This window comes from Canis lupus, unplaced genomic scaffold (assembly GCF_011100685.1).
Source record: "Canis lupus familiaris isolate Mischka breed German Shepherd unplaced genomic scaffold, alternate assembly UU_Cfam_GSD_1.0 chrUn_S270H430, whole genome shotgun sequence".
Lineage (NCBI taxonomy): Eukaryota > Metazoa > Chordata > Mammalia > Carnivora > Canidae > Canis > Canis lupus.
The window spans coordinates 1-10668 of NW_023331200.1; positions in this window are offsets into that span (position 1 = coordinate 1).

Sequence of the window (10668 nt, forward strand, 5' to 3'; positions counted from 1 at the left end):
CCTAATATTCTCTTTCACTATTATTTATATACCCCAAAAATATGAGAACAGACATTGTTTGTCCTTCTCTCATTGACTTACTTCACTCAGCATAATACCCCCCTCCGTTCCATCGTTGAAGCCAATGGTGGGTATTTGTCGTTTCTGATGACCGAGTAATATTCCATTGTATACATACACCACATCTTCTTTATCCATTCATCTTTCAATGGACACCGAGGCTCCTCCACATTTGGCTATTGTGGACATTGTGCTAGAAACATCGGGGTGCAGGTGTCCAGTGTTTCATTGCATCTGAATCTTTGGGGTAAATCCCCAACATGCATTGCTGGGTCGTAGGGCAGGTCTATTTTTAACTCTTTGAGGAACCCCACCAGTTTTCCAGAGTGGCTGCATCAGTTCACATTCCCACCAACAGTGTAGAGGGTTCCCTTTTCTCCGCATCCTCTCCCTCTCCAACGTTTGTGGTTTCCTGCCTTGTTAATTTTCCCCATTCTCACTGGTGTGAGGTGGTATCTCATTGTGGTTTTGATTTGTAATTCCCTGATGGCAAGTGATGCAGAGCATTTTCTCATGTGCGTGTTGGCCATGTCCATGTCTTCCTCTGTGAGATTTCTGTTCATGTCTTTTGCCCATTTCATGATTGGATTGTTTGTTTCTTTGTGTTGAGTTTAAGAAGTTCTTTATAGATCTTGGAAACTAGCCCTTTATCTGATAGGTCATTTGCAAATATCTTCTCCCATTCTGTAGGTTGTCTTTGAGTTTTGTTGACTGTATCCTTTGCTGTGCAAAAGCTTCTTATCTTGATGAAGTCCCAATAGTTTATTTTTGCTTTTGTTTCTTTTCCCTTCGTGGCTGTATCTTGCAAGAAGTTACTGTGGCCGAGTCAAAAAGGGTGTTGTCTGTGTTCTCCTCTAGGATTTTGATGGAATCTTGTCTCACATTTAGATCTTTCATCCATTTTGAGTTTATCTTTATGTATGGTGCAAGCTAGTGGTCTAGTTTCATTCTTCTGCATGTGGATGTCCAATTTTCCCAGCACCATTTATTGAAGAGACTGTCTTTCTTCCAATGGATAGTCTTTCCTCCTTTATCGAATATGAGTTGACCATAAAGTTCAGGGTCCACTTCTGGGTTCTCTATTCTGTTCCATTGATCTATGTGTCTGTTTTTGTGCCAGTACCACACTGTCTTGATGACCACAGCTTTGTAGTACAACCTGAAATCTGGCATTGTGATACCTCCAGCTATGGTTTCCTTTTTTAAAATTCCCCTGGCTATTCGGGGTCTTTTCTGATTCCACACTAATCTTAAAATAATTTGTTCTAACTCTGTGAAGAAAGTCCATGGTATTTTGATAAGGATTGCATTAAATGTGTAAATTGCCCTGGGTAACATTGACATTTTCACAATATTAATTCTGCCAATCCATGAGCATGGAATACTTTTCGATCTCTTTGTGTCTTCCTCAAATTTCTTTCAGAAGTGTTCTATAGTTTTTAGAGTATAGATCCTTTACCTCTTTGGTTAGGTTTTTCCTAGGTATCTTATGCTTTTGGGTGCAAATGTCAATGGGATTGACTCCTTAATTTCTCTTTCTTCAGTCTCATTGTTAGTGTATAGAAATGCCATTGATTTGGGCATTGATTTTGTATCCTGCCACGCTACCAAATTGCTGTATGAGTTCCAGCAATCTTGGGGTGAAGGCTTTTGGGTTTTCTATGTAGAGTATGATGTCATCGATGAAGAGGGAGAGTTTGACTTCTTTGCCAATTTGAATGCCTTTTATTTCTTTAGGTTGTCTGATTGCTGAGGCTAGGACTTCCAGTACTATGTTGAACAGCAGTGGTGAGAGTGGACATCCCTGTCTTGTTCCTGATCTTAGGGGAAAGGCTCCCAGTGCTTCCCCATTGAGAATGATATTTGCTGTGGGCTTTTCATAGATGGCTTTTAAGATGTCGAGGAATGTTCCCTCTATCCCTACGCTCTGAAGAGTTTTGATCAAGAATGGATGCTGTATTTTGTCAAATGCTTTCTCTGCATATAATGAGAGGATCATATGGTTCTTGGTTTTTCTCTTGCTGATATGTTGAATCACATTGATTGTTTTAGGAGCGTTGAACCAGCCTTGTGTCCCGGGGATAATTCTACTTGGTATGGTGAATAGTTTTCTTAATGTACTGTTGGATCCTATTGGCTAGTATCTTGTTGAATTTTTGCATCCATGTTCATCAGGGATATTGGTCTGTAATTCTCCTTTTGGTGGGGTCTTTGTCTGGTTTTGGAATTAAGGTGATGCTGGCCTCATAGAATGAATTTGGAAGTACTCCATCTCTTTCTATTTTTCCAAACAGCTTTAGTAGAATAGGTATGGTTTCTTCTTTAAACGTTTGATAGAATTCCCCTGGGAAGCCATCTCACCCTGGACTTTTGTGTCTTGGGAGGTTTTTGTCCATCTCAAATTTAAATTTTAGTTTTCTGAGGCAGAAACTCTATCTACTCTCTACTATCTACTCTATCTACTCTATCTATCAGTATTTAGTCAACACTGTGCTTTTCTGAAAATGTAGCTTCCTCTGACATTTTTTTAAAATATGAGATTGATTCCTTTATTTCCAGGTCCACTTCAGTATCATAACTTTTCATACTGTCTTGTAAGTTATATTAGCTGAACTAATTAATTCTTTTTTTTTTTTTTTATTTTATTTTTAAAAATTATTTATTTATTTATTTATTTATTTATTTATTTATTTATTTATGATAGTCACAGAGACAGAGAGAGAGAGAGGCAGAGACACAGGCAGAGGGAGCAGGCTCCATGCACCGGGAGCCCAATGTGGGATTTGATCCCGGGTCTCCAGGATCGCGCCCTGGGCCAAAGGCAGGCGCCAAACTGTTGCGCGCACCCAAGGATCCCAATTAACTCTATTTAACTTGTGGGTTTTTTTTTAAAGTATCGTAAAATTTACCATCTTCGTTGTTTTAAAGTGTGCAGTTTGCAGTAAGTATATTTACAGTGTTGTACAACAGATCTCCACAGCCTTTTCATCTTGCAAAACTGAAATTCTGTAACCCATTAAATAGCAGCTCCCCATCTCTTTCTCCCTAAGGTCCTGGCAGCCACCTTCCTACTTTCTATTCCTATGAATTTGACTACTTTAGATAGCTCGTATAAGTGGCATTTTAAACACAATCTGATCTATATTTTATTGCATATACAGTCACAAAAGCCATGGCAATATGATTTTATATGTTAGTATATTAGCACGTTAATTGTTTCAAAGAGCTTGCATGATATTAAGTCCCCCTTTATTCAGTACTTTCTCTCCTGTCACCCTCTTTCTCAGACTTCCCACTCTTCACACCCTTTTCATCATGGCCTTCAAAACTGAATCCCACTGTAAGCAAGCATTCTGTACCCTTAGTCTTAACTGAAACCCCACTTTCCCTGGAGAATCTTTTCTCTCTCCAAACCTTTAAGGAAGGCTCTTTGTTCTCTTATAACTCACACAGTCCAAGACCATGGTGATAGGGTATAGGAAGGAGTATATTAGTTAATAGTTAATAGTCTTTTGATTAGTAGTAATAGAGACTCAGACTAATGTCTAGCATAACCTTAAAAAATTATGGACCTATATAACTGAAGAGAGGTATTCTCAAAGATGCAAACAAATATCAGAAATATTATTCCAACTTTCAGCCATTATTTCTACTTGTCTCTGCTCAAAATAATTTTCTCAGGATTCTATGGCCATCTTCTAGGCAGTGGGCAAGATGGCTGCTGATAACAAGGTCACATCATCTTTACCCTCATCTTGAAGAATACATCTACAATTCAGAAGTACTGTAGTTGAATAGCTTGGGTAATAAAGTTATTCTTTGATCCAGTTACTTTCTATGCAAACACTTTCCATAACTTTCTATTGGTCCAGCCTGGAACATAAGTCCACTAATTTGTGAGGCTGAACACCAAAATAGATAGCTCCTCCAAAATCACATGAAGTTCATATCTTCAAAGAAAAACATAACAGGCTATCTACTAGAGAAGAAGTGGCATTCTTTAGCACCTCATGTTAGTTTTAAATCATTTCTTCTTTATCTTCCTCTAATAAAAGCTAACAAACCTCTCCTCCTTTGAGACATGTTACCCAGCTCCTATTCTCAGCCATCTACTGCCATTGGTCAATACTTAACTTAGATGGGTTTGGCACAAGTTTTTCAAAATATTTATCATCATAGTGTACTACTTCCTTGTCCATTTGGATGACTTCTCCAATAGCCTAAAGTCTTAAGTTCATAGTTCCTTGGTCCCCTAAACTATAGTCATCTTAATTTTCTTTTTTCTAAATCTTATCAACCATGGAAATCTTCTTTTTAAAAAAACCTTAAGATTCTAGTGTTAATCTCTCTGACCACAAATTCTGACTTTCTCCCAACATGTCCACACAGACATCCAACAGAAACATCAAGCCTAATATGTATAATTGATAAATCATGGTAGACTGTATTAAAATTGTGCCCCAGGCACTGCTACAGTTCACACACCTTGTCTTTGACCTGCTTGCCCACCTGACAAAGAGCAGCTTCCCATCAACAGTGATTCCAGCTCTGACCGGATCTCCTCCTTTGGGTTTCTGAGTACCAATCTAGGTGTACATGCAATAACATGTAAAAGGCACCAGCTTTAATCTCAGGTCATCCAGATGTTGTGAGCATCAAACAAGTTCCCTCTGGCCACATGAGTTCCAGTTTGTTTCCTCAGGTTCCACTCTGTCCCTGTGGACCTCAGCTTGCATTTTCCTTTCCTATGTGTCCTGCTGACCTACACTAACTGCAAGCCCACCATCATATGCAGAGGGGACTTAAAGATATTATTTCTCCAGTTTCCTTTCATGATGATTAGCAACTTTTCTCTGATCTTCCAACATCACTGTTAAGATTTCTGTGCCTCCAGGTTCTTGTACACTTTGTACGATCTAATCCCTACAATACCTCTATTTCCTATCACTCATAGGGGTACTCCTTCCCTAATCAAGCTGTAACTGAGACACCTGATTGGAGGTTATTGCACAAAACTTTGAGAAGTATCTATAGAAAAATAAAAGTCCTTAAGAAGCAAAAGAATTCACATCAAAGGAGAATTTATATTCTTAGATGTGTTTGAAAAGTTCTGTATGATTGGAAATGAGAAGAATAGCAGGACTGAAAAACACTCATAAATTTTATGTCTCAAATCACTTAGGATGCTGTTTCTATGTAACCTCATCCCTTTTTCCATTCCACATAAAATCAAGAATCATTAACAATTTTTTACTAACTGGTCCTATTCTTTTCCCCACCAACCTCAACCAAACATTTTATGTTACATTTCAGTACAAAATGGTAGATTCAGCCTATTTTCCACTTCTCTTCTTCTGTATACACCGTAAGATTATAATAAGGGTTATCTAAAATTATAAAAAAGAATAACTAAAAGAAAATAGTGGGAGCATACAAAAACAAGTACTTTAACATATTTCTTGAATATGGAAATTGAGAAAGAATACCTCTTGTGCTAAAGCTCTAGCCAAAAATAAGAGAGAAGGAGGCTTCAGCAGATATGGGAAACACCTTGTCCAGCAGAAATCAAGATGCTTCAGAATAGAGACTATAGGTAGAAGAAAGGTCAGGAGAAAGTGGACATGAAAACGAGATTAAATGAAGACCTGTATAAGACATAGACACCTGTCTTCTCACACAGAATGACTTGTAGTTAGGCATTTCACTGGTGCCAGAAAGCAAAGCCCCTCTCCTTCTAGTATTAGCTAAAAGAAAAGGCAGTTGGCTCACTTCCCTCTAACTATAATGTAAAGCTTCTAGCCACCAAACCTCTTCACATACAGAACACACCATAACCTTTTAATCCCCTCAGTTTTAAATACAAATGGGCAACACATGACTACCAGAAAACTGAGGGAAGGTTGCAGTGTAACAGAAAGACCAAGATAAATAGCAAAATTTTCCCCTAAACAAAAAGAATATCCAGGAAACAGCAGAAGAGAGCCTTAAGGAAAACTTCAGTGTCCTTATACAGAAAATACTAAAGATCAACAAAACTGAGAATCAATATAAAGTCTAATTATTAAGAATTCTAAAGAGATGAGAACAATTTATCAAAGAATTAAAATAAGATAATTCTCCAGAGATGAAAGGAAGACCTGTCTCCAATCTGGTAGGGTCCTCTTGCAACCAATGGTATGAATTTAAAAAGAACCACACTTGGGCACATTATTATAAAACTTCATAACTCCAAAAGTTAAAAGTTATTAAAAAGTTTCCACAGAGTACTGGGAAAGACAATTGTATACACAGAAATTAGATCAGAAGCATTGATTCCTGGGATGCCTGGCTCAGTGGTTGAGTGTCTGCATTTGGCTCATTCTGAGGTCCTGGGATAGAGTCCTGCATTAGGCTCCCTGCAGGGAGCCTACTTTTACCTCTGCCTGTGTCTCTGCCTCTCTATGTGGGCTCTCATGAATAAATAAATAAAATCTTTAAAAAAAGCATTGATTCCTTTTTGTTTTATTAGTGACACCACATAGTACAGCAATATTTTTAAGGTTCTGTGGGAAGCTTTTTTCCAACTTAGCATTCTCTACCCAGCCAAACCATTAATCAAGTGGGAGAGAATGAAAAAGAACTTTTTGGTCTGAAAGCACTGATATATTTATCTCCATACCCCCTTCCTTGGGAAGTTCCATGAGGAGTGGTGACAGATGTGAGAGTTGTGTGAGGTAAACCCTCATGACTCATAGCAGGATGAAACTAGGAAGTGTCAAAGTTGATAAGTCAAGAAATCGCATTATACATGATTTATTGGAGACATTGATTTAACCACCAGAATAACAAAAAAAAAAAATGAAGTTGTAAACGTAGCGACTTCTAAAGATGGACTTAGATGGTAGGGTCAACCCTTCAGTAAAACTTTAACCACGTACATATATTAACCTGAAGTAATTTTTAAATGTACTACCAGAGCTCCAATTAAAATTCTTTGTCTAATGTTTTATAATATTAACTACATGGACTGTGGTGAGCAGAATGATGCCCACAACGAGGACCACATCTTGTGAATATGTTATCTTATGTGGCAGGAAGGGACTTTGCAGATATGTTAAGGTTCAGGATCCTGAGATGGGGAGATTAGCATAACTTATCTAGGTGGGCCTGACATAATCACAAGGTCCTTAAAAGTAGAAGAGGAGGGCAGCCCCGGTGGCTCAGCTGTTTAATACTGCCTTCAGCCTGGGGTGTGATCCTGGAGACCCGGGATTGAGTCCCATGTTGGGCTCCCTGCACAGAGCCTGCTTCTCCCTCTGCTTGTCTCTCTCTGTCATGAATAAATAAATAAAATTTTTTTAAAAAAAGTAGACGAGGAAAGCAGAAGGGAGTCAGAGGAGATGTGACTAAGAAGAGTAGGTGGAGAGGTGTAACTTTGCTGGCTTTAGAGATGGAAGAAGATGCCAAAAATGTAGGCAGTCTCTGGAAACTGGAAAGGCAAAGACATTGATTCACCCCCGGAGACTCCAGAAGGGAATACAGTCCTGTTGACCCCTCAATTTTATTTCAGCAAGATCCATGGCATGCTTCTAACCTGCCAAAGTATAAGAAAGATTTTTGTTATTTTACCATGTTTGTGGTCGTTTGTTACAGCAACAATAGAAGACTAATACATGGACTTACATCTGGCCGGAATTAACTCCTTTTGATGTTTTCCCATCTTAGAGTATTATTTTCCTTTCAGCTATTATGATAAGGTTTTCCATTTTAAAGGGTAGCAAAACAGACCCTTTGCTTTTCCTATTTTATAGGTACTGGCTTTTCTGTTTAGTATTTCAGGCAGTTTACCACCATAGTATCAAATCTTCCTTGATATCAATTTTGGATTAATTATAATGTGTCTATTTTCAGTGAAGCCATGATGGAACATTTTGTGATGATCTTCTTTCCTAGAAACCTGAATAATTTCATCTGATTGCCCGTGTCTTTTTTTCAAGAGCTTCAACCTCCAGAAACCACATTTTCAGACACAAAAAAGAAAGTGATTAAGTGAAAGAAAAAGTGATTCTGTTTTTTCTGACACAATTAGTTTTATTTCTCTGTATCGAGTCTTCTAGACATAACTTCAGGTTGTGTCAGCAAGGTCAGAAGCTTTTGCTAAACACTCCACTTAACAATCATGTATTTTCATTTAATTATACCTTAACGTAATTTTATGGTTGTCATTATATATGTACTAATCTTCACTTTCTCTAAACTGAAATTCTCTTTGCCTCTTTATGGGGAAAACATGGACTTTGAGCGAAATATATCTAGATTCCGGACCTGGCTCCCTCATTTACAGTCTACATAACCTTGGGCAAGTTATTTAACCTCTCTGAGCTTTCTCCAACTATAAATACAGAGGTTGTAATACTTTATACTGCTGCTACCTCACCTCTGCACTACTGACATTTTGTTTTTAATAATAAACTTATTTTTTACTGGTGTTCAATTTGCCAACATACAGAATAACACCCAGTGCTCAACCCGTCAAGTGCCCCCCTCAGTGCCCGTCACCCATTCACCCCCACCACCCGCCTTCTTCCCTTTCCACCATCCCTAGTTCGTTTCTTAGAGTTAGGAGTCTTTATGTTCTGTCTCCCTTTCTGATATTTCCCACACACTTCTTCTCCCTTCCCTTTTATTCCCTTTCAGTATTATTTATATTCCCCAAATGAATGAGAACATATAATGTTTGTCCTTCTCCAGTTGACTTACTTCACTCAGCATAATACCCTCCAGTTCCATCCACCTTGAAGCAAATGGTCGGTATTTGTCATTTCTAATGGTGAGTAATGTTCCATTGTATACATAAACCACATCTTCTTTATCCATTCATCTTTCGATGGACACCGAGGCTCCTTCCACAGTTTGGCTATTGTGGACATTGCTGCTAGAAACATCAGGGTGCAGGTGTCCCGGCGTTTCATTGCATCTGTATCTTTGGGGTAAATCCCCAACAGTGCAATTGCTGGGTCACAGGGCAGGTCTATTTTTAACTCTTTGAGGAACCTCCACACAGTTTTCCAGAGTGGCTGCACCATTTCACATTCCCACCAACAGTGTAAGAGGGTTCCCTCTTCTCCGCATCCTCTCCAACATTTGTTGTTTCCTGCCTTGTTAATTTTCCCCATTCTCACTGGTGTGAGGTGGGATCTCATTGTGGTTTTGATTTGTATTTCCCTGATGGCAAGTGAGGCAGAGCATATTCTCATGTGCATGTTGGCCATGTCTATGTCTTCCTCTGTGAGATTTCTCTTCATGTATTTTGCCCAGTTCATGATTGGATTGTTTGTTTCTTTGGTGTTGAGTTTAATAAGTTCTTTCTAGATCTTGGAAACTAGCCCTTTATCTGATACGTCATTTGCAAATATCTTCTCCCATTCTGTAGCTTGTCTTTTAGTTTTGTTGACTGTATCCTTTGCTGTGCAAAAGCTTCTTATCTTGATGAAGTCCCAATAAATAGTTCATTTTTGCTTTTGTTTCTTTTGCCTTCATGGATGTATCTTGTAAGAAGTTACTGTGTGTGCTAAGATATTTGATCTTCATCCTGGAGATGATTGTTTTTCCAATGTGGATTAGCCTTCAATGCCAAGTGTGTTAACATTGATCAGATGCTGTTTTATCTATAGCTGTAAATTTTTGTTGTAAAATGTTTACCTTATATGCCCAAAAGCCAAGCAAAATTTTATCACCCCACAATACTTTCTAACCCTAAGGACTCTTTCTACACGGAGCTTCAAGAACAGAAACAGTTCCTTGGAATAAAATGAACCTGAATGCTCATTATACTCGCATTAGACCTAATTGCTTACCGTGAATACAGATGGGTGTTTTCAGAGTATTTCTTCCACGGCTCACTTGTAATCGTCTTTCTTTTTCCTTCTGGACCCACAGAGTTCTTGGGTCAAACCTGATGTACTAATGTGCAGTATAAATCAATGATAGCTTTTTGGTGACTCATTATTGTCTGGAAGCTCCAAAGTCAAATGAGATGATAAAAACCGCTTTAAGAAATCATGTCTAATCAATAATAATGTATTTTAAGGTTGTTTGTTGTTTTATTATATTTAGAAAAGATGTAGAATTGAGTATAGCTCAGCCAAGGATGACTAACACTTTCTCAGTTTTCATTATGAAAATTATGAGGAAAACTTACAGTTTGTACAAATGAATAGTTTCCGCTTCAAATTATTAGCTTGTCTATGCTATGAAAGGGGACTTCTTTCTGGTTTCAAAAATATTTGCTATGGCAGTAAAAACAAATATGTATTTAGATGATTGTTGGGAATAATTTTGAGAATGTTGTTTTAATCCACTATCTGAGGTTGTGAGCTAAATTATAAATAATGCAATATAATCAACCCCACCTGTGGAATGGGTCATGTCAAACTGATTACTTTAGCTAGTCAAAGCTGAGTAGCAAACCAAATGTTTGCAGAAAGTTAAAGTGTCACTTTATGAAACTTGGTCATAGGTAAAGGATTTCTGAAAACATTGGCCAGATAAAAGTATAAGTATAGACACTAAAGTTAGTCAGATGCTAAGCAAATATTTGTAATATGAATGTGACCCATTGCACAGGAA